We start from the raw sequence: 25,052 nt of genomic DNA, 5'->3' as shown, positions 1-25,052 counted from the left end.
TTTTTACATAGACAGAAAAAGGGATTTACATTTTAAGGAGATGGATTACATAATAAAGGTTTCGAACCTTCTCCGAGAGTTAAACTTCTGAGCTAGCAAAAAAAAATGTTAAAAGGCCATTACCTTGTAGAAGAGTCGCTGCCCGAAGAAAGAGGCGCTTCCCGCCCCCTGCTACATATTCACACACACAGAGTAGATGTTATACTAGTGGCCCCGAGACAAGAGAATCAGCAGATTTTATACCCTCGTGGAAAATTCGAGACCTTTCAAGAATGAGTAGACAGACCCACCCGACTTTATTGGTAGACTAAGCATTACACATGGAAATTTGAAGAAGAAAGCTATGATTGGTGGAAAATTAATTACAGAAATTCGGGATTGGCTAAGTTCAAAACTGGCGGAAAGAAAGGATTAATATTGCCAACCCACAAACTACAGAACAAAATTTAGTAGAGGCAAAACTTAAGCATACACAATTTCTGCAAGGGAGTTCATTCCATTGCACCAGAGTGCGTTATCATAGTTTTTGGTAGAGACATCTGTTAGATAATGTCCAAACTTCTTGATACGGAGCAAATAAACACAAATCGAAATAAACACAGTTCAGAACACTTCAAAATTACAAAATTTACAGTAGTGACATCTTCTGAATAACCGTTGAGTTAATACAGATTTTCAAGTTCAGAGTTTCTCCTGTAGAGGAGTTTCAATTGGCGCAAGATTTGAACTCGCGTCGCGGAGGTGTACCGCCCGGTACAAGTTGTATTGGATAGGTTGCGAAATATTACTTGAAAGCATAGTGTTCATTACAAGTTAACAGCAATTATCACAGTAAAATACCGCCATATTGTCATCTCGTGACACCCTTACGTTACAGAGAAATCCCGATGCTGAAACATGCATCACTCCAAACAGGTGTTCAGAATGAACCAGCAACACTTGATCCACGGGGATCTTACGTTATATCGTTCTGAAGGAACAAAACTGCGAAGTGCAGGGAAACATTAATTCATTATGCGTTTCGAAGAAATGCCAAACACTGAAGTTAAATAAAAATTATAAATCACTGGAAAAATGTTCTTACTAAACCAACTTTCAGGTTATGAAACAATTCCGCCCAAACGGTATTCCGTTCCTTCTTTCCCGTGGAACCCTTAAAATGTTGTATCAATCTCCTAAATGTTGTTCCCTCCTGTACTACTGTATGTCTGCTGTGATTCCCATCTCTGCCATCTCTCTCTTTACACTTTACATCCATTGATTGTCGTTCTTACTCTTGTAAGCATGATTTAAGCTTTGTTTTGTGAATCTGGCATTATCCATCCTCATTATGTCAACAAAGAACTTAACTCGCCTCTTCCTGATCGTACCAGACTTTCTTTCAGTTTCTTTCAGTGTCAGAACTCCCCTTTTTCAGTCCTTAATGGGCACCAGATTTTACTTAGAGTTGTTCTTTCCTTTTTCTCTAGCTCTTCTATTTCTCCTGTTTTCATGGAGAAAATATGCTCTGTAGCATTCTGGTTTTTATTACCGTGTTGTAGTGCCTGATTTTAGTTTTGAAGCAAAGATTCCTCTTATTATCCTTGGTCAGTTGGAAAGCTTGTTCCAAATATTTATTTTTTTTATCGAGCGGAGTAGCCGCGCCTATTTAACGTGCTACGGCTCTGCAGCCACGCTCTCTATTCGGGAGACGCGTGGGTTCGACTCCCACCGTCGCCTGACCCGTGGTTCCCATTTTCACTTCCAGGCAAATCCCACAGTTCTAGCCCTTCAGGCAAGCAACTCAGTGTTGAAAACATCCTAGCGATATGAGCTATGAATTTTAGGTAAATAACATATGATCAAGTACGAGAATATATTCTTTATTTATTCCTAAAAATTACAATCCTTTTCTTAATCATCGTTATCCGATCGATGAGGTTAGCAGTTTGCCTTTTTCTACCACTACGAGCGCTAATGTGAGTCAATGCAAAGTTTCACCTAAGCACTCATAACTACATTCTGTGTGAACATTTTTTCAAAAATCAAAAATTACCTGAGGGTACAAACCATGTAACATATTGCAAAAAGAATTATGTAAATAAGTTAATTTGACTAGGATTTGAATAAAAATAAAACGCGTAAAAAAACAAGCGATTTTATGCGGTTTTTCCTGAACTGCATTTAGGCCGGAAGTGATTTTTGAAATTTGTTTTTTCAGTTTGATAGAGCTATCCAAGACTCGTAATTTTAAACCTTTCCGGGCCCTTTAGCCCTTCAACTTTTGGCACAATTGAGGAAATGGCTTAATTTTATGTTTTTCTTTGTTTGGGGACCTCCACCTTGTCCGCTGAGAAATGATTTCAAAATTAATACCGGGACATTTCCTATCCATAGGCCACAGCCGATTCCTTCCATCTTTTACCCACCATCATTCAACATCATTCATTTCATCTTCATGAGCTCAACGGAGATTGGCGACAGGAAGGGCATTCGACCGTAAAATCATGCCATATAAATTCTTCTCACTTCATCCCCGACCGTGTATGCAGAAATGGGACTAAGCGCTAAGAATACACTTATTTATTTATTTATTTATTTATTTATTTATTTATTTATTTATTTATTTATTTATTTATTTATTTATTTATTTATTTATTTATTTATTTAAGCTGGCCCCGTGGTCGATTCCCGGCCAGGTTAGGGATTTTTACCTTGACCTGAGGGCTGGTTCGAGGTCCACTCAGCCTACGTGATTAGAATTGAGGAGCTATCTGACGGTGAGAAAGCCAAGAATACCGGCCGAGAGGATTCGTCGTGCAGACCACACGACACCTCGTAATCTGCAGGCCTTTGTGCTGAGCAGCGGTCGCTTGGTAGGCCAAGGCCCTTCAAGGGCTGTAGTGCCATGGGGTTTGGTTTATTTATTTATTTATTTATTTATTAGACATAGGTTCTTGCGTAATTACTGCATTATGTATTGCGCCAATGGAATTTCTGTTATGTTATATAGTAGGTTAAAATTTCTGACAGGTACTCCGACCTGTTATGTGCCAACCACACCACCTTAACTTATAGCATACATTTGGTACGATAACGAACCGAGATCCTGAATGAGCTGTTTTTATCCCATCCCTCATTGTAAACTAATGAATCTGTCATGCCTTAATGTTGTTGGTGTTCTCCTTGTGTGTTGTAAGTAGCATGCCAGGGACTTTCATTTGTTTTCAGAACAAGAAGCAGCAGCGTCTGGATATGACGCAGGAGAGACTCTATGACGTAACAAGAAGAGCGTCGCGACGCCAGGAGCCGACACTGTGTACGTACGTTGGCTAGCTGCTGCTCGCAAGCAATGTGCGGGTCCGCATTGCGCTATCGAGACTCGACTGCTTCTGTCGAGAGAAGAAATCGATCGATATGGCACATTTCTTGCGAGTACTGCCCTCTGTTGACTACCGCATGTACCACTAGTACCACTAGCCAACGGACAACACATAATATCCATTATATTTCCCATTTTACGGCTCGTCTGTGAAGTGTAGATAAAAGGAACATTACCAGCTTCATTTCACATCTACTGCCGCGTATCTGTCAATATTTTTGTGTCAATGAGTTATACCGTCGGCATGTGTTCCCCGTTTATGAACCACTCTGTCAGGTCTATTGTCTCAAATGTGGTCGCTAGATAGCGCTGATGAGGTAGATTACACTTTAGCCTTTGTTTACAGCCTGTGTCACGTGCGGGCTTGCTAACAAAACAGCTCCTCTCCCATCCCACTGTCATAAGCTATGTGAAAAATGAAAACCTACAACCTATTTTCAAGTCATTGACCGGGTCAGGGATGGAATGAACGAAGCAGATATAGGCTATTAGTACGATGGGGTCGCCACTCCCAAAGTGATTTTTTAATGACTGATAGATGCTATGAACTGAGAATGGAGAGTGTTGCTGGAATGAAAGATGACAGGGAAAACCGGAGTACCCGGAGAAAAACCTGCCCGCCTCCGCTTTGTCCAGCACAAATCTCACGTGGAGTGACCGGGATTTGAACCACGGTATCCAGTGGTGAGAGGCCGACGCGCTGCCGTCTGAGTCACGGAGGCTCCCCATATGCTATGGATTTTACATAAATATGAAACAAAATTATGAAGTATTTTCATTACCTCTTTCCTAATATTACTTGATCACTAAAGCGAGTATTTCGTCACAAATGCCCATTTTTATTCTAAACCCCAAATTGTAGGCTCATAAGGCTAAAATCTGTTTCAGTCGATTCGTGAAGGAAACACATTGGTTTTATAGTGCCAATAAAAGCCTTTTTCATGCATTAATGCCTATTTTGGAGACGTTTGCGTGTTAGGTGCCTAAAACGACAAATATTTTTAAATAGTATTTTTTCACCCATCTATTTATTAATTAATTTATTTATTAGATACAGCCTAAACAGGGTAATTTTACACTAATAATAATAAGTTTAGATAAAGTAATAAAAGACAACAGTAGGTACAAACAACAATATTAAGTAACAACAGTAAATTATTAACAGTAACAATGTAACAACAATGTGAACGATAACTGACAAGGGTCGTTTACAGAGTTAGGAAGAAGAAAGGTCGCGGGTTGGAAGGACGGAAGAAAATGGAAACCACCGAGCTCGATAGCTGCAGTCGCTTAAGTGTGGCCAGTATCCAGTATTCGGGAGATAGTAGGTTCGAACCCCACTGTCGGCAGCCCTGAAAATGGTTTTCCGTGGTTTCCCATTTTCACACCAGGCAAATGCTGGGGCTGTACCTTAATTAAGGCCACGGCCGCTTCCTTCCCACTCCCAGCCCTTCCCTGTCCCATCGTCGCCATAAGACCTATCTGTGTCGGCGCGACGTAAAACAACTAGCAAAAAAAATAAAAATGGAAACCTGTAAAGGACTTCCAAGGAATCTTTTAACTTTGTGTTTAAAGAATGCAAGGGATGTGAATATGTCAGTATCGGGTAGTGAGTTACCAAGAGTAGGAAGACGGTGGAAGATAGAGCGTTGTTGTAAGGTTAGGCGCTGATGGGACACATGATGATTGTGCCGGTTGCGTGTAGAACTGGGGAGGGGGGTGACATGTATAAACATGTATAGGAAAGTACGTGGGAAGAGTATTGCAATTGGTGTAGCCACTGCTTATTTCATGATGGTAACATAGATCGAGAACATCTCGACTTGATTAGTTTTCCCTACCAGATAGCCGTTGAAAGCAAGCATTCTTTGCAGGTAGCTACCAAAGACAGGCACTTAAATGTGATTAAAGGACACCATCGTTCTTTCTGTCCTCTGATTCTGCTAGCAGCGAGCTGGCCTTGAATCTGCACCCTGCACTGGCCAACCCCAAGATTTTCAGCGGTCTCACGTACATGTGAAGCCTGTAGGGATTGTTCGTGAGGTGGATGAGTCCATTGCTAACCTTAATGGAGCGATAGGAGATGAGGTCAGTGCCAAATTTCGCAGTATAATTCAGAGGAATCCCGGGTGTAAAGATGCTTTGGCCATTGCTGCTATGTCTTTCTCTTCGAGAACAGGTTTCTCCCCAGCAGAGCTAGCTGTTCTTACTCACTGTCCCCTGAAATTAAATGAAATGGCGTATGGCTTTTAGCGCCGCAAATGTCCGAGGACAAGTTCGGCTCGCCAGGTGCAGGTTTTCTGACTTGACGCGCGTAGGCGGCCTGCGCGTCGTGATGAGAATGAAATGATGATGAAGACGGCACATACACCCAGCCCCCGTACCAGCGAAATTAAACAATGATGGTTAAAATTCCCGACCCTGCCGGGAATCGAACCCAGGACCCCTTTGACAAAAGGCCAGCACGCTAAACATTTAGCCATGGGCCCGACTGTCCGCTGACATCATGTGAAGTGGAAAGGTCATTTTCACAATTTAAAAATACATTAGCCGACAACAGACAGAGTTTTACTGTACAAAATTTGGAAAATTATGTGGTTGTCCATTGTAACATGTGCTGAATAAGATTTATTTGAAGTGTCCTGTTGACATAAGTATTGAATTGTATGTATGTTTAGTCCTCAGCCCGAAGGCTGGTTGGATCCTCAACAGCTCCGCCATCAGCTGTCATAGATGGCCTAGGCATCACTGAAGGGGCGTACTAGGGAAATGAGGAGTGAGGTAGTTCCCCGTTACTTTCCTCACCGAGCCAGAAGTTGCTATTACATATCAGTCTGCCAAGCGCACTGAAATGCATGTGCCAACCGACCGTATGAGCAATATTTTCACACCATTCATAGCAGGGACTGGCTGCAGAAGGAATGGTATTACTAGCCTCACTCATACCTCAATCACTTTCATTTTGTCAAAGCCAAGGATAAAGCTGAGACAGATCAATGAAAGTAACAAGATTGCTCTAGCCCATACCAGAAGACATAGTGCACTGTAAACACTAGGTCCTGCCAGCAAAGGCATAAGTATTGAATTATTGTCTGGAAAAGATAACAGTGTCTACAATTGTAATAATAATAATAATAATAATAATAATAATAATAATAATAATAATAATAATAATAATAATAATTACTTATACCATTTCCTGATTTTGGTAACCACTTGTTACTTGGCGTACAACATTTAGCTGTGAGCGAAGTGGCATGATTCACATGCGCTGAGTAATTATAAATGCTAGTGGCTTTACGTCGCACCGACACAGATAGGCCTTATGGTGACTATGGGATAGGAAAGGCCTAGGAGTTGGAAGTAAACGGCCGTGGCCTTAATTAAGGTGCAGCCCCAGCATTTGCCTTGTGTGAAAATGGGAAACCACGGAAAAACATATTCAGGGCTCCCGACAGTGGGATTCAAATCCACTATCTCCCGGATGCAAGCTCACGGCCACGCGCCCCTAACCGCATGGCCAACTCGCCCGGTATTTTGCAATTTTTAAGAGCATATTTGTACATGCCTACTTTGGCTATTTTTAGAGTCTAAAAATCCTCACCCTATTCATCACACCGCTGGATTAAAAATTGTACGCTTTGAACTAGTGGTAAATATTTTGCTGAATACTTGTCCTTCCCGGAGAGACACCGTCCAAACTTGTTTATAAAATGTGGATAGGCTTGTACGTGCTACAATTGTGTAATTATTACTCACATATATTTTCGTTGTAGCTTTTCGCTCAGTCTCCACACTTCTGTGTATGAACTAGGTGCCTCCTCAGTCCTCTATTTGCACCTAGCTCCAAGGCCTCGTCTAGTTCCATGTCTCTTACCCTTCAAGTCAAATGATCGTAGATTTAGTCTCCCTCTACTTTTCTTAAAACAGCCTGGTGGCCAAGATCGTTAAGCCATGAAGTCTACGTGGTCTGCAATGACGTGCGGTGAACACGTTCGATTCCTCAGCTGCAAAAAAAAATAATAATAATAATAATAATAATAATAATAATAATAATAATAATAATAATAATAATAATAATAATAAGGCAATCACAGCCCCACCACATACCATTTCCAAAGTGGTACTCACGGCAGCATCATAACATAAGCTACAGCAGATTTTAAACAGTGTACTTACAGTTTCACCCGGTGACGCATCGTAGTCGTCCAGTTATGGTTTCCACAGAAATGTACTGGGACTTTTTTTGTGTCTGTTTTAACTTAAAATCCAAACCGAAGCTGAGTGAGCGACGACAGACGTGGGAAGGTATTGATCACGACGAATAGCACTGTTATATTCACGAAGAATGCCATACAACATTTCACCTATAATACAAGAACAACACTACAAAAAATTCAGAGTCCCAATCACCATTACAGGCAAACCTACTGGTGCACAGAAACAAAATATAAAATTCTTGTACTTCGCGCTTGGTTATGTGTTCATGCTGGGTAACCTAAATATTTTCCCGAGTATATTGAAAAAATTTCTCTACTCGTGCTATCAATGAATAATCCCAACGATTTTATACATGCCGAAATACAAAAAGGTACAAATAAGGATATTTCTTTTATAAAATTGATTTCATAAAATAGCTTAAATTAGTACGGCGATGTTCAAGTAGCTATATTGTCAACACATTGTTATTTTTCCTTGTAGCGTCTGATGCGTGGCGCTGAACACTTCGAGCGAGTGTTAACTGGCCTTACCCAAGCTAGCTGATCTGTCGCCGAAAGACGCCCACACCCCACATCCCCAGAACAAGGAGGCTTCAAGTACGTGCATCTACACAGCAGCTTGAATTTCGCTCGGTAACTCTCTTTCGCGCCGGCAAAGAAATCCAGCTGGCTGGAGAGTGCTGAACTGCTTGTCAAGACAGCTGTACTTGGCTTCACTTAGCTGTCTGCAGTTTTTTAAACTTTACTTAAATACAAACTTCTATATCCCAGCAGTGTTGAAAAAGATGGGTTTCAGTACACGCCATTGGTGGTCTGACACACTAGTGGATAGAATGCTGGCCCACAAGGTAGTGTCCAATGTCTAATTACTAAGTTGCGTGCCAAAAGCCTGGATTCAATTCCAAGCCTCTGCGCATTGTTTGTACTGCATATGAGCTGTTGAAGGTGATTCGTCCGTCGGACGGAGATGTTAAGCCTTGAGCATATCCCTTGGTGTTATTCGACAGGAGTAGGATATGTGCCGACACTGGGTTTCACCCTCTTCCTAACTCACTAACATCACCCCACATCCAAACGTGCAGGTCGCCCATGGAAGTCAAAAGAAAGACTTGCACCGCTACTAAAATCCATAGGATAAATAGAACACTTCTCTTATCCTGCATGACCGAGTTTATTACTTTCCTCCTCCATTAATTTTACAAAATTTCACCACGTATGCTGGTTAATACGCACCATTTTCATCAATCGAGTTCATTATCCTATCTTCTCAATCCGAGAGCCAGTCACTTTAGATAGAACCCTGAACTTCAAAGAGCACATCACTAAGCTTTCTCATAAAGTCGCCGCAACAAAACAACATACCGCATAAGCTCTGTGATACCTCCTGGGGAGCCTCTGCTGATCGTCTACGTTTAACTGGCATTAGCCTTGTCTACTCGGCTGCTGAGTACTGTGCTGCTGTCTGGTTGGAAAGTGTACATGCGAAGAAGGTAGACACAAAATTGAACGATACAATGCGTTGCATTATTGGTACCATCAAATCAACTCCATGTCAGTGGTTACCTGTGCTGTGTCACATCCCTCCACCTCACTTAACGCGGAAGCAAGCTCTACTAAGGGAAGTTAAGAAAATCTTTGCATCGCCCTCTTTGCCACTGCACCAAGAATTCTGCCACCCATCACAGCAGCGACTGCAATCAAGAAGACCAGCAAGTGTCACTGCAGGGCAACTCACTGCAGATGGATTTGACCTAAATGAAAGCTGGAAGCATGAGTGGTCAACAAAAACATTGCGAACAAGTGTCCACCATCTTGGTCCCACAAAGAAGCCAAACGGTTTTGACATACCGAGGAACCTCTGGTGCCGTATCAACAGGTTAAGGACTGGACATGGTTGTTGCAATTATTTCAGGTACAAGTGGGGTTGGATCAGTTCACCAATGTGTGATTGTAACCTGGAAGAACAGACGATTGAGCACCTGGTCCAACGCTGCCCTCTTCATTCGTGCCCTGGCACTCCTGATGATTTGTTCGCTCTCACACTCAGTGGCTGAGAAGGATGGACTTCAAAGTTTGATTTTGCCTTGTATACATGTTGTATAAAATCACCGTACGATTAAATAAATAAAATCGCAGGGCCTCCTCCCATTGTTGCCATCTGCATTTACTGACAATATTATTCTCAGAAATATTCATGTCTGTTAGTTTCAGCTTTTGAATTATAATCAGTCCACCCAGCTTCCACTCTAGTACAGCAGAGCCGTCTGGTAATGGAGCGATATAAGAATGATTTCACTGAGCTAGATGGTGCGTGGTTTGGGTCACGCAGGTGTCAGCTTGCATTCGCGAGGTAGTGGCTTCTGCCCCTACTCTCAAGATGGTTTTCCGTGGTTTCCCATTTTCACGCCAGGCAAATGCTGGAGATGTACCTTAATCAAGACCACGGTCGATTCCTTCTCACTCCTATCCCTTTCTGGTCCCATAATCACCATAAGACTATCTAGGTTGGCGCAACTTTAACCAAATTGTAAAAATTTAAAAAAAGGTTTCTTCGGAATTCTTACAGAATACCATTGATAATAACTGCGAGCACACCGCAGTAACTTTATCATAATAAGCAGTTTAATAAAACTTTGAATCTCACAATATTCGCCCAGAAAAGTTACCCGAAGGCTCCGGGTTTGATTCACAACTCGTCGATTTTCAATCCTGATATGAGGGTTGAAACAGAGCTCATTCAGCCTAGTGAGGTCAATTGATGAGCAGTGTAGTATCAGAGGCAATAAATTGTTTACAAAAGTCAAGTAATACAGTTGCGGTATGGTTACGCTGACTACGTGAAGCTCCTATATCTGCAGGCTAAGAGTTCGGTCAGCTGTTGTCTTAGTGGGCTTATAGGGAATCAAAGATATATACATATAAAAAGCTCCGTTTATTGTTTCTTTCTTGGTTTTTCTCTCGGAGTCAGCGAGGGATCCGACATCTACTGCCTCAAGTGTAGTTCCCTGAAGCGCGAGACTTTGTGTCAGGCCCACTCCCATCTGACAGGCGAAGGACTCATTGGAAACAACTTGGTGAACGAAATGGAATTCGATGGGGAGCTATCAATATTAATGTGGCTTATGGAAGAAAGAAGGTAGAACTGGCTGAGTCAGCAAAGAGGATGCATCTGGATGTGCTAGGAGTAAGTGATATTCGGGTAAGGGGAGATAACGAGGAAGAGATAGAAGATTATAAAGTGTACTTGACGGGTGTTATCAGGAATACCATTGCACGCAACATAGTTTCTGTTAGGCACGTAAATGAGCGAATGATGTGGGTAGATTTGGCAATTGGAGGAATTAGGACGAGAATTGTCTCAGTGTATTCACCATGTGTATTCACCATGTGAGGGTGCAGATGCGGATGAAGTAGACAAGTTTTATGAAGCATTGAGTGACATCTGGTCAGGGTCAACACCAAGGACAGAATAGTACTAATGGGCGATTTCAATGCGAGAGTTGGAAATAGAACAGAAGGATACGAAAGGGTTATTGGTAAATGTGGGGAAGATATGGAAGCTAACTGGAATGGGAAGCGTTCGCTGAACCTCTGTGCTAGTATGGGTTTAGCACTTATGAATACATTCTTCAAGCATAACGCTATTCACCGCTACACATGGGAGGCTAGGGGTACCAGATCCATAATAGACTATATCTTAACCGACTTCAAATTCAGGAAATCTGTTAGGAATGTACGAGTTTTCCGGGGAATTTTCGATGATACAGACCACTATCTGATCTGTAGTGAACTAAGTATCTCTAGGCCTAGGGTAGAGAAACTGAAAAATGCTGCTAGAAGAATAGGCAGTTGTTTTTATGTTTCGTAGATCTAGACAGAGCATATGACAGGGTACCGAGGGAAATGATGTTCACCATACTGGAGAGGTAGATTGTTAAAATCAATCAAAGACATTTGTGTTGACAATTGGGCTTCAGTGAGAATTGATGGTAGAATGAGTTCTTGGTTCAGGGTACTTACAGGGGATAGACAAGGCTGTAATCTTTCACATTTGCTGTTCGTAGTTTACATGGATCATCTGCTGAAAGATATAAAATGGCAGGGAGGGTTTCAGTTAGGTGGAAATGTAGTAAGCAGTTTGGCCTATGCTGACGACTTGGTCTTGATGTCAGATTGTGCCGAAAGCCTGCAGTCAAATATCTTGGAACATGAAATTAGGTGCAATAAGTATGGTATAAAAATTAGCCTTTCGAAGACTAAACTGATGTCCGTAGGCAAGAAATTCAACAGAATTGAATGTCAGATTGGTAATACAAAGCTAGAACAGGTCTGTAATTTCAAGTATTTAGGTTGTGTGTTCTCCCAAGATGGTACTATTGTAAGTGAGATTGAATCAAGGTGTAGTAAAGCTAATGAAGTGAGCTCGCAGTTGCGATCAACAGTATTCTGTAAAAAGGAAATCAGCTCCCAGACGAAACTATCTTTACATCGGTCTATTTTCAAACCAACTTTGCTTTATGGGAGCGAAAGCAGGGTGGACTCAGGATATCTTATTCATAAGTTAAAAGTAACAGACATGAAAGTAGCAAAAATGATTGCTGGTACAAACAGGTGGGAACAATGACAGGAGGGTACTCGGAATGAGGTTATAAAGGCTAATTTAGGAATGAACTCGATGGATGAAGCTGTACGCATAAACCGGTTTCGGTGGTGGGGTCATGTGAGGCGAATGGAGGAGGATAGGTTACCTAGGAGAATAATGAACTCTGTAATGGAGGGTAAGAGAAGTAGAGGGAGACCAAGACGACGATTTAAAGATAAGTGGTATAGAACTAAATGAGGCCACAGCACTAGTTTGAAATAGGGGATTGCGGCGACGTTTAGTAAATTCACAGAGGCTTGCAGACTGAACGCTGAAAGGCATAACAGTCTATAATGATAATATATGTATCTATCCTCCTCCATTCACTTCTGCTGACTCCACCATAGAAGCCGCCTTATGCTGACTACGTGACGCTCCTATATCTGCAGGCTATGAGTCGGTCAGCTGTTGTCTTTGTCGACTTATAGGAATTCAAAGATATATACGTATAAAAAACACCGTTTATTCTTTCTTTCTTAATCCGTTTACCCTCCAGGGTTGGTTTTGCTCTCGGAGTCAGAGGGATCCGACATCTACTGCCTCAAGTGTAGTGTTCTGAAGCGCGAGACTTTGTGTCTGTCCCACTCCCATCTGACAGGCGAGGGACTCCTTGGAAACAACTTGGAGAACGAAATGGAATTCGATGGGGAGCTATCAATATTAATGTGGCTTATGGAAGAAAGAAGGTAGAACTGGCGAGGGACTCCTTGAAAACAACTTGGCGAAATGGAATTCGACGGGAAGCTATCAATATTAATGGGGCTTATGGAAGAAAGAAGGTAGAACTGGCGAGGGACTCCTTGGAAACAACTTGGCGAAATGGAATTCGACGGGGAGCTATCAATATTAATGGGGCTTATGGAAGAAAGAAGGTAGAACTGGCGAGGGACTCCTTGAAAACAACTTGGCGAAATGGAATTCGACGGGGAGCTATCAATATTAATAGGGCTTATGGAAGAAAGAAGGTAGAACTGGCGAGGGACTCCTTGAAAACAACTTGGCGAAATGGAATTCGACGGGGAGCTATCAATATTTATGGGGCTTATGGAAGAAAGAAGGTAGAACTGGCGAGGGACTCCTTGGAAACAACTTGGCGAAATGGAATTCGACGGGGAGCTATCAATATTAATGGGGCTTATGGAAGAAAGAAGGTAGAACTGGCGAGGGACTCCTTGAAAACAACTTGGCGAAATGGAATTCGACGGGGAGCTATCAATATTAATGGGGCTTATGGAAGAAAGAAGGTAGAACTGGCGAGGGACTCCTTGGAAACAACTTGGCGAAATGGAATTCGACGGGGAGCTATCAATATTAATGGGGCTTATGGAAGAAAGAAGGTAGAACTGGCGAGGGACTCCTTGAAAACAACTTGGCGAAATGGAATTCGACGGGGAGCTATCAATATTAATAGGGCTTATGGAAGAAAGAAGGTAGAACTGGCGAGGGACTCCTTGAAAACAACTTGGCGAAATGGAATTCGACGGGGAGCTATCAATATTTATGGGGCTTATGGAAGAAAGAAGGTAGAACTGGCGAGGGACTCCTTGGAAACAACTTGGCGAAATGGAATTCGACGGGGAGCTATCAATATTAATGGGGCTTATGGAAGAAAGAAGGTAGAACTGGCGAGGGACTCCTTGAAAACAACTTGGCGAAATGGAATTCGACGGGGAGCTATCAATATTAATGGGGCTTATGGAAGAAAGAAGGTAGAACTGGCGAGGGACTCCTTGGAAACAACTTGGCGAAATGGAATTCGACGGGGAGCTATCAATATTAATGGGGCTTATGGAAGAAAGAAGGTAGAACTGGCGAGGGACTCCTTGAAAACAACTTGGCGAAATGGAATTCGACGGGGAGCTATCAATATTAATAGGGCTTATGGAAGAAAGAAGGTAGAACTGGCGAGGGACTCCTTGAAAACAACTTGGCGAAATGGAATTCGACGGGGAGCTATCATTATTAATGGGGCTTATGGAAGAAGGAAGGTAGAACTGGTTGAGTATGGACTGCACTCCTTGGAAACAACTTGGCGAAATGGACTTCGACGGGGAGCTATCAATATTAATGGGGCTTATGGAAGAAAGAAGGTAGAACTGGCGAGGGACTCCTTGAAAACAACTTGGCGAAATGGAATTCGACGGGGAGCTATCAATATTAATGGGGCTTATGGAAGAAAGAAGGTAGAACTGGCGAGGGACTCCTTGGAAACAACTTGGCGAAATGGAATTCGACGGGGAGCTATCAATATTAATGGGGCTTATGGAAGAAAGAAGGTAGAACTGGCGAGGGACTCCTTGAAAACAACTTGGCGAAATGGAATTCGACGGGGAGCTATCAATATTAATAGGGCTTATGGAAGAAAGAAGGTAGAACTGGCGAGGGACTCCTTGAAAACAACTTGGCGAAATGGAATTCGACGGGGAGCTATCAATATTAATGGGGCTTATGGAAGAAAGAAGGTAGAACTGGCGAGGGACTCCTTGGAAACAACTTGGCGAAATGGAATTCGACGGGGAGCTATCAATATTAATGGGGCTTATGGAAGAAAGAAGGTAGAACTGGCGAGGGACTCCTTGAAAACAACTTGGCGAAATGGAATTCGACGGGGAGCTATCAATATTAATGGGGCTTATGGAAGAAAGAAGGTAGAACTGGCGAGGGACTCCTTGGAAACAACTTGGCGAAATGGAATTCGACGGGGAGCTATCAATATTAATGGGGCTTATGGAAGAAAGAAGGTAGAACTGGCGAGGGACTCCTTGAAAACAACTTGGCGAAATGGAATTCGACGGGGAGCTATCAATATTAATAGGGCTTATGGAAGAAAGAAGGTAGAACTGGCCAGGGACTCCTTGAAAACAACTTGGCGAAATGGAATTCGACGGGGAGCTATCAATATTAATGGGGCTTATGGAAGAAGGAAGGTAGAACTGGTTGAGTATGGACTGCACTCCTTGGAAACAACTTGGCGAAATGGAATTCGACGGGGAGCTATCAATATTAATGGGGCTTATGGAAGAAAGAAGGTAGAACTGGCGAGGGACTCCTTGAAAACAACTTGGCGAAATGGAATTCGACGGGGAGCTATCAATATTAATGGGGCTTATGGAAGAAAGAAGGTAGAACTGGCGAGGGACTCCTTGAAAACAACTTGGCGAAATGGAATTCGATGGGGAGCTATCAATATTAATGGGGCTTATGGAAGAAAGAAGGTAGAACTGGCGAGGGACTCCTTGAAAACAACTTGGCGAAATGGAATTCGACAGGGAGCTATCAATATTAATAGGGCTTATGGAAGAAAGAAGGTAGAACTGGCGAGGGACTCCTTGAAAACAACTTGGCGAAATGGAATTCGATGGGGAGCTATCAATATTAATAGGGCTTATGGAAGAAAGAAGGTAGAACTGGCTGAGTCAGCAAAGAGGATGCATCTGGATGTGCTAGGAGTAAGTGATATTCGGGTAAGGGGAGATAACGAGTAAGAGATAGGAGATTATAAAGTGTACTTGACGGGTGTTAGAAAGAGAAGGGCAGAGTATGGGGTAGGGCTCTTTATCAGGAATACCATTGCACGTAACATAGTTTCTGTTAGGCGCGTAAATGAGTGAATGATGTGGGTAAATATAGCAATTGGAGGAATTAGGACGAGAATTGTCTCCGTGTATTCACCATGTGAGGGTGCAGATGAGGATGAAGTTAACAAGTTTTATGAAGCATTGAGTGACATCATGGTCAGAATCAACAGCAAGGATAGAATAGTGCTAATGGACGATTTCAATGCTAGAGTTGGAAATAGAACTGAAGGATCAAAAAGGGTTATTGGTAAATGTGGGGAAGATATGGAACCTAATGGGAATGGGAAGCGTTTGCTGGACTTCTGTGCTAGTATGGGTTTAGCAGTTACGAATACATTCTTCAAGCATAAGGCTATTCACCGCTACACATGGGAGGCTAGGGGTACAAGATCCATAATATACTATATCTTAACCGACTTAGAATTCAGGAAATCTGTTAGGAATGTACGAGTTTTCCGGGGATTTTTCGATGATCATGTGTGATAATGGGAAACCACTGAATCATCTTCAGTACTGCCGACAGTGGGGTTCGAACCCACTAACCTATCATCGCCATAAGAGCGACGTAAAACAGCTAGGACTGGGAAGGAATCGGCCGTGGCCTTGATAAGGCATAACCTCAGCATAGCTGGTATGAAACTGGGAAATTACGGGCTGTGGACGGTAGGGTTCGAACCAACTATCTCCCGAATGCAAGCTGACAGCTACGTGACCCAAACCGCGCAGCCAATCGCTCGGTACTCGTATACTCACATTTCCCACGCATTATATTGTGGGATAACCTTAATTTGCTAGGCTGTCCTTTGCTGAATGGTCAGCAATGTGGCCTTCGTTTCAGAGAGTGCCGGGTTCTATTCCTGACTGGGAATTCTTCTGACTCGGGGACTGGCTGTTTGTGTTTGTCCCAACACTCTCCTCTTCATATTCACACAACACACTACACTACCAAGCACTACAGGAACACGCAGTGTGATTACATCCCTCCACATAGGTTTGGTGTCAGGAAGGGCATCAGGCCGCAAACTAGGACCAACCCGCGAACCCATAGGTGTGAGAAAAGCAGTAGAAGAAGTAGAACCTTAATTTGCTCGGCTTTGTTGAGTGAAACAATGGGGAAGTGCAGGCGTTCACAATGCCGCTACGCTTTAAGATGGAGTGATACTGCTGTTAGCTGTTCAGCACACGCTCGCCCCATTAAGCTGTACTAGTTGACCAGAGTCTCAATTTTCTCGGGCACATAGCTATTTCCGGGGCTGGTCAGTTTGTTGCAGAGTCCGGTAATGAGTAGATTGTAAGGTAGCCGGTAACACGCCAACCGACGATCAGTAAACAAGAGAATGAATGAGAGGTAAGGAGCCTGCTCACGCCAGACCTGCCTGGATCACACAATAAGAACAAGGCGCCGGTCAGTGATCCTAGCAAAGTTAGATGTGAGAACATGTCAATTGACGCTGACGTTCCCACAGCCATCGGTCAACGTACGAACGGCTTCTTTTTCTTCATATTGCGCTGCTCTGTATCTGAAAGAAACCTTTGCTTTTGCTTTGAATACTGCTTTGAAAAAAGTTTGAGGTGCTGCAAATGAATATGTTATCAGTTCCTTCTTTTTTTTTTGCATCACATTTTTCTGGAAATAAGGTCTTTATCTTTTTTTTAATTTTATATACCGGTAACTTTTCATCACACATCAGCTATTGTCATTCATAAACTTGCTAACACCGAGCTAGATAGCTGCAGTCGCTTAAGTGCAGCCAGTATTCAGTATTCGGGGGATAGTGGGTTCGAACCCCACTATCGGCAGCCGTGATGATGGTTTTCCGTGGTTTCCCATTTTCACGCCAGGCAAATGCTGGGGCTGTACCTTAATTAAGGCCACGGCCGCTTTCTTCCCACACGTAGCCCTCCCCTGTCCCATCGTCGCCATAAGATCTATCTGTGTCGGTGCGACGTAAAGCAACTTGCAAAAAACTTGCTAACAAATTTGTGACAAACTGTCAGACCGAGCAAGTTGACCGTGTGTTTAGGGTCGCGCGGCTGTGAGCTTGCATTCGGGAGATAGTTGGGTCGAACCCCACTCTTAGCAGCCCTGAAGATTGTTTTCCGTGATATCCCATTTTCACACCAGGCAAATGCTACGGCTGTACCTTAATGCCACGGATGACTCCTTACCACTCCTAGCCCTTCCCTATCCGAACATCGCCATGAGACCTATCCCCGTAGATGCGACGTAGAGCCAGCTGTAAAAACAAATTGTCAGTAATTTAAAAGAAACAAGTCGCTGGTTAACTCCACTTCTTTTGTGTACAGAATCAAAACACCGCCTTACTGCGAATTCCTCGAAAAGATGGAGATATTTATTAGTGGAAAACATGACGTGATAGAAACAAATGTTCTGTTTTTATAAATTGCATTGAAACACTTGCATTTGCGAAACTTTACTCATTGTTAGACATATAAATATCCTCATAACCATATGCAGAGATCTGTACCCTTTATTTTCAAACCCATTCATGTGATTAGCCCAATAAAGATCTTTCCTTATATTAACATCCAGGTACTTGCAATGATCCCCAAAAGGAACTTTCACCCCATCAACGCAGTAATGAAAACAAATAGGAAAAGTTCTCTCAGTTTTAATTGCTGGCTTTGGGATGAAAGTTCCTTTTGGAGATCATTGTAAGTACCTAGGTGTTAATTTTAGGAAAGATCTCCATTGGGGTAATCACATAAATGGAATTGTAAATACAGGGTACAGATCTCTGCACGTGGTTATGAGGGTATTTAGGGGGTCGTAGTAAGGATGTAAAGAAGAGGGTAAGACCCACAACTAGAGTATGGTTCCAGGGTATGGGACCATCACCAGAATTACTTGATTCAAGAACTGGAAAAAAATCCAAAGAAAAGCAGCTCGATTTGTTCTGAGTGATTTCCGACAAAAGAGTACCGTTAAAAAAAATGTTGCAAAGTTTGGGCTGGGAAGACTTGGGAGAAAGTTGCTTGACCAAGTGGTATGTTCCGAGCTGTCAGTGGAGAGATGGCGTGGAATGACCTTAGTAGACGAATAAGTTTGAGCGGTGTCTTTAAAACTAAGAAAGATCACAACATGAAGATAAAGTTAGAATTCAAGAGGAAAAATTGGAGTAAATAGTAATTTATAGGAAGGGGATTTAGGGTTTGGAATTACTTAGCAAGGGAGATGTTCAATAAATTTCCAATTTCTTTGCAATCATTTAAGAAAAGGCTAGGGAAATAACCGATAGGGAATCTTCCATCTGGGCGACTGCCGTAAATGCAAATCAGTAGTGATATATTTTTTAAATTCCATACAAATACCATCCTACTGCGATATTCATTAAAAAATTCAAATAATTAAAGTTACTTACTGGAAAACGTCACGCGATAGAAATAAACATATTACAGCATTTCTTTTTTTTTTCTACGTAAAAATAATGTTTAGGACCGTTAATCTTTGTTAGACATCGAAATATATGTAGGTCCGTGTTATTTATTATCCTTGATCTTCATTTTATGATAATTTTCATTCTTATTCTGCTTTTTCCGTTTATTTTAACGCTATTTTTCCTTTTTATGGCGGGCTGAGTAGCTGGGACGGTTGAAGCGCTGGTTTTCTGAGCCCAACTTGGCACATCCTGGCTCCGTCCAGTGGTATTTGAAGGTACTCAATAATGCGTCAACCTCGTGTCGGTAGATCTACAGGATCAGTCGGTTTGTGTTTGGAAGCACTCAAATACGCCAGACTCCCATGAAGATTGTGGCCATAAAAGAGAACTTCCTCGCCCCTATGGTGTAATGGTTAGTGTGATTACCTGCCAACCTTGGAGACCCGCGTTCAATTCCCGGCTCTGCCACGAAATTTTAAAAGTGGCACGAGGGCATTTCGGGGTCTCTAAAAACCGTAAAATTAGTCAGTGGTACGTAAAAAGAAATATTATTATTATTATTATTATTATTATTATTATTATTATTATTATTATTATTATTATTATTATTATTATTATTTCTTCGTTATGCTTGACTAAGGAGTGCAATTGAACTGATTTAGCTGATGTCGTTGCTTTTCTCTTCTTCCCGCATCTTTTCGTCTTCTCATTGTTGCTTTTCTTGCAATTTTCTGACAAGATTTTGTTGGTGGTAGTGCTTGGATGGTGTGTAAAGCGGTGATTGTCGACTACTTTTCTGAACTTAGGTCTGTCTAATACAATGTCATCTGCGATGACTACTTCTTGAGGTCTTTTCCACCTCCGAGCAACCAATTTTTAATTTTTTTAAATTACGTTCATTAATAGGGCAAGGTTCAGAATTCTTTTGGTCAACCTTTGATTACTTTCTTCTTCTTTCTTTCTTAATATGTTTACCATCCAGGGTCGGTTTTTCCCTCGGACTCAGCGAGGGATCCCACCTCTACCGCCTCAAGGGCAGTGTCCTGGACCTTCAGACTCTAAGTCGGGGGCTACAACTGGGGAGAATCACCAGTACCTCGCCCAGGGGGATGGGAAGATTGGAAAGGATAGGCAAGGAAGAGGGAAGGAAGCGGCCGTGGCCTTAAGTTAGGTACCATCCCGGCATTTGCCTGGAGGAGAAGTGGGGAACCATAGAAAACCACTTCCAGGATGGCTGAGGTGGGAATCGAACCCACCTGTACTCAGTTGACCTCCCGAGGCTGAGTGGACCCCGTTCCAGCCCTCGTATCACATTTCAAATTTCGTGGCAGAGCCGGGAATCGAACCCGGACCTCCGGGGGTGGCAGCTAATCACACTAACCACTACACCACAGAGGCGGACCCTTTGAAAACTCATTCTGAAAATATGTCCGTACAATTTCTAACGTCTTTTCCTAAATGTGTCTGAGATTTTTTTCTGAGTGTTGGTACAGGTCATGAGATTTACTTATCATCCCGATTCCCCCTGTACAGACTTGTCAAGAAATTGTCCTTAAAAATTTTCTCTCTTGCTTTTTTATATCTTTAATCAATGATCTATACCCAATGATCAGTGTCTATGATGCATATAGTGTTTCTGGCGTGATTACGGTGTTGTAATGCATTAATTTTGCGCACTTTGTATTTTAGAGATAATGTCTTTGCTTGCCTCGCGATTTAGTCCTGAAGGTTGGATGACTTCTTCCTGGTATTTGAATGTAGACACTTGGGATGTTTTTCCATATTGGGTTTTCATTGGTTGCCCATCTAGGTACCGAAGAGACCCCCCCATGTAGTGGGCTTTCTGGTATAAGATCTGGAGTTCTGTTTTCGATGCAATTTGATGAATATTTTCAATGGATGCAACCGCTTCCTGTCTGTTATTGGACAACACCGGTAAGTCATTAGCGAAGGCCAAACACTGTAAATTAATGTTGTTTCCGCGTAGTCTGTCTTTAACGTATTTTTCCCAAGTCCAAATCACTTTTCCTAAAACAGTATTAACAGTATTAAACAATAGAGGGAACAACCCATCTCCTTTTTTTTTCTATTTGCGTTACGTCGCACCGACGAAGATTGGTCTTATGGCAACGATGTGATGGGAAACGCTTAGGAATGGGAAGGAAGTGGCCGTGGCCTTAAGGTACAGTCCCAGCATTTGCCTGGTGTGAAAATGGGAAACCACGGAAAACCATTTTCAGGACTGCCGACAGTGGGGTTCGAACCCACTATCTCCCGATTACTGGTTACTGGCCGCACTTAAGCAACTGCAGCTATCGAGTTCGGTACAAATTTTATTGCTGTTCATATTCTTTTATACCTTACGGTAATTTTTATTGTTATTCTTATTATTCCAGTACTTTCTCCTAACTTTATTACCATCGGCACTTGATGTGCATTTGACGCATTTGCACGGCCGGATGCCCTTCCTGACATCAACGCAATGTTGAGGGCTGTATGCACTACTCCGTACTTTTGTGCTGGTTGGTAGTGTGATATGTTGTATGCAAACGAAAAGAAATGAAATGAGACCCTGTGTCCGCGTCAGATGAATTAACCGTATACACTTAAAAATCTGCAGCCCAGCCGGGAATCGAACAGAGTCCTCTGAACCGAAGGCCAATATACTGAATTCAGATAATGAGACAGACAGTTTGTATTGTTATTCATATTACTAACTCTTTTTTGTTATTCTTTCTCTTATGCGTATTTTATTATTATGATTCCTCAATATAGTTATTCTTACCGGGCTGAATGGTTTAAAAAAGAGACTGAGTTAAAAATGGCAGAATCGAATTTGGCTCAGTCCGTTAGTGTTTGAAAGCACTCAAATACGCCAGCCTCCCATGAAGATTATGGGCATGAAAAAGAACTCCCTCGCCTCTGTGGTATGGTAGTTAGTGTGGTTAGCTGCCACCCCCGGAAGCCTGAGTTCGATTCTCGTCTCTGTCAGGAAATTTTAAAAGTGATACGAGGGCTGGAGCGGGGTCCATTTAGCCTCGGAGGGTAAACTGAGTAGAGGGGGATTCGATTCCTACCTCAGCCATCCTCGAAGTATTTTTCGTTGTTTCGCACTCCTCCTCCAGGCAAATGCCGGAATGGTACCTAACTTTTCATCCGCGTACAGGGTTTCTGCTCAGCATAGCAGGTGACGCCATCTGTGTGAGGTACTGACCCTCCTCCCCAGTTGTACCCCCGATCCAAAGTCTAAGGCTCTAGTACACTGCACCTGGTACGGTGGAGGTGGGTTTCCTCGCTGAGTCCGAGGGAAAAACCAAGCCTGGAGGGTAAACAGATTAAGAAAGAAGGAAAGAAGAAAGAAAAAGAACTCCCATGGGTCAACATTTCTGGCAATTCGTTGCCTCTAAAAACCGTAACAGAAGTTATTGGGAAATAAAAACAATAATATTAATATTAATGGCCACGAGATCAAGAGTCGTACAAAACGACAAACTTGCTGCCTTCGTTATTTCTAAACTGTAGTGGTATGATGTTCAATGACAGTGGCGTTATGTTGGAATGTGGCCAGCTCGAGTGGTAGATCAGGCACTCCATCCAACGTTTGTCAGTAATCTTCTTACAGAGATGCTGCTATTTGGCATCCCGCAATAGCACAACGAACAATAGAACGGATAATCGTGTCGTCTGGCAGGTTTGAATGGATGGATGAGATTAATGGGTTACACTTCATGGTTTTATTAATTTCACTGCAGAGTGATTCATGAATTGTAAAGACTCACTTTCACTTGGTTATGGCGGATATGTAGGAAAATTTATATTCATTCACAAAAGAATTTCTACGACACCTTTATAGACTAACTGCCTCATTATATTGAACCCTTGAACTTACCATTCCATCGTTGGTCGGCCACGGCTGCTACAGTAGAACAATCTAGAACTCTTAAATCATGGGTCGTTGCGGGAATAAATTCGGTCACGATCTTAACCAAACGATGGGGTTCAGAAGAGAGCCTAACTACTTGAAATGAGGAGCAAAATGTGCTTACTAACTTTTATTCAATTGAAAATAGCACGATAACATTATGAATTTAATATGCATTCTTGAAATAAAAAAAATATAAATTATTGATTTTTGAATGTTTCAAACACAGTCACATTACATAACGTTGATTTGTTTCTTATAATATCGAAGAGTTGCTTCGGAGAAGTTAATATATTAGTGGACAGCGAAACTGAAAAACTGAAAAAGGGAAGACCTGAAAACCGGGCACCTATTATTCCAAACGAGAACTGAGAGTTAATCCACACGATCCGTGGAAAATCTGACTTTCAACAAGTAGAACGCCTGATTTTCTCTCAATTAAGGTTATCCACCAGTCGAATACCCTTTACGGATACGGAACACCCGCCGAATGGACCCTTAATCGAACCAAACTGACTATCAGTTGCTTTGGATAGGTTGCGAAATATTATGGGAAAGCATGGTGTTCACTACGAGTTAACAGCATCATTCATAATTGAAATAAAATCCCACCATGTATTTGTCATTCATGACACCCTTAAGTGATAAGGTAATCCCGATGCTAAATGTGCATCACCCAAAACAGCTGTTCGTAAGGAACCAACAACAACATGATCCGTGAGGATCTTACGTTATGTCGTTCTAAAGGAACAAAACTGCGAAATGCAGAAAACACTTATTCGTCATGCATTTAGAAGAAATGCCAAACACTGAAGTTAATTAAAAAGTGGAAAGTCACTTGAAAAGTATTATTATCGAACCGATTTTCAGGTTAGAAATGGGTTTGTTATGCTTAATAAAATTACCAGTCCACGTTAAAAATTATTACAACTTTAAGGAATTCTTTCCCTTGAAAAAAACAATGCTACCAGTACAGATCTATCTATTTACTGTCTGTCCCAACACACTACTTATAAAGTGATTACTTACTTACTTCAACTATGAATAAAAATGAAAGTATGACAAGATTGAAAATAAAATATTGTTTTTGGCTGACGAATCGAAACCGCATTCGTAACTCAAGTCTCACACTAATACACTGAGTGTCAATATGCACACTATCAAACGAGACGGACGTCAAAACAAATAAACAATTAAGTCCGTAAAATAAATTAACATATCGAAGTCATTAAAGCTCAACACGCGCGGAGAAACACAGTAAAGATATTTAATCTAGATCGGGCCGATATCCAACATTTGGGCAACCCTCACTCACAGATAGCGGTCCCGTTATCTCAAGGAGAGCTACGCATTGACCCTCTTCATAAATCATATCATACTGTAGATGCTACCTTCGTCCAGGCCACTTCAACAAAAAAACAAAAGAAACATCTAATCTGAGACTTGAGTGTGTACAGCTGCCATCCCAGACCTATCGTCGGGCTCACTTGAAATCTGTACATCCTAACACTAATCACTATGTACATGATTCCTTCCAAATTCTATCGTCGGGCGTGAACTAGGACGTCTCATCATCAGTGACTCCAAGGATAACATGTGACGTCCTAAATCTATCGTCGGGCGTCAAAGTGGGTCGTACTACGCCTCCCTTCGCCTCCCTTAACTAGCAATTTCAAACAACTCCGACTTTCAATACTAAACCTGGTCAGACAAATACCACACGACGGAACCACGTCTCTTACTATCAAACGAATGCAAGTCAAAAAAATACAGTAAGTCTCTACCTCGTTACAATACGTGAACTCAAAAAAATAAATATACGTGACGAACGATTCCCCACCTCAAACACAATCTCAGCCTGTGCACTGAAGTTTTAGGGAAGCAATGATAATTCCCAACACACGTTTACCATTGTGGATGCCTTCAAA

The sequence above is a fragment of the Anabrus simplex genome, chromosome 3, assembly GCF_040414725.1.
Source record: "Anabrus simplex isolate iqAnaSimp1 chromosome 3, ASM4041472v1, whole genome shotgun sequence".
Classification (NCBI taxonomy): Eukaryota; Metazoa; Arthropoda; class Insecta; order Orthoptera; family Tettigoniidae; genus Anabrus; species Anabrus simplex.
The sequence above is the reverse complement of the archived record's forward strand: the minus strand, read 5'-3'. Positions refer to the sequence as shown.